We start from the raw sequence: 397 nt of genomic DNA, 5'->3' as shown, positions 1-397 counted from the left end.
CGTGCATTAGCATTTACTCCACCGGCCTTGCTCCGTTCCCACGGCACAAATACTCAATCCAAATATTAAAGTTATGTCATTATTTTTCCACCCTCTTGTTGTTTCAAACCTGTATGATTTTCTATGTGTTCAGGCACTACATTACATGTCTTCTGAGTTTGTGATGACATTAGGGTGAGTAAATAGTTACAGAATTGTCAATTTTGGGTGAAGTATTCCTTTAAATACTGATTGCACAAACAATTATCAATTGAAAGACATCAATAACGGTGGATTTGTGGTAGTAGTCCAAGGCCCAATCCCAATTCTATTTTATACCCCTTCCCCTACGCCTACCCCTTCCCCTTGTCCATTGAAACAGTGTCAAGGGGTAGGGGTGAAAATATTCCCCTAAGAA

This window comes from Sinocyclocheilus grahami, unplaced genomic scaffold (genome assembly GCF_001515645.1).
Source record: "Sinocyclocheilus grahami isolate Dianchi unplaced genomic scaffold, SAMN03320097.WGS_v1.1 scaffold21604.1, whole genome shotgun sequence".
NCBI classification, from domain to species: domain Eukaryota; kingdom Metazoa; phylum Chordata; class Actinopteri; order Cypriniformes; family Cyprinidae; genus Sinocyclocheilus; species Sinocyclocheilus grahami.
Note: the sequence above shows the minus strand (reverse complement) of the source record.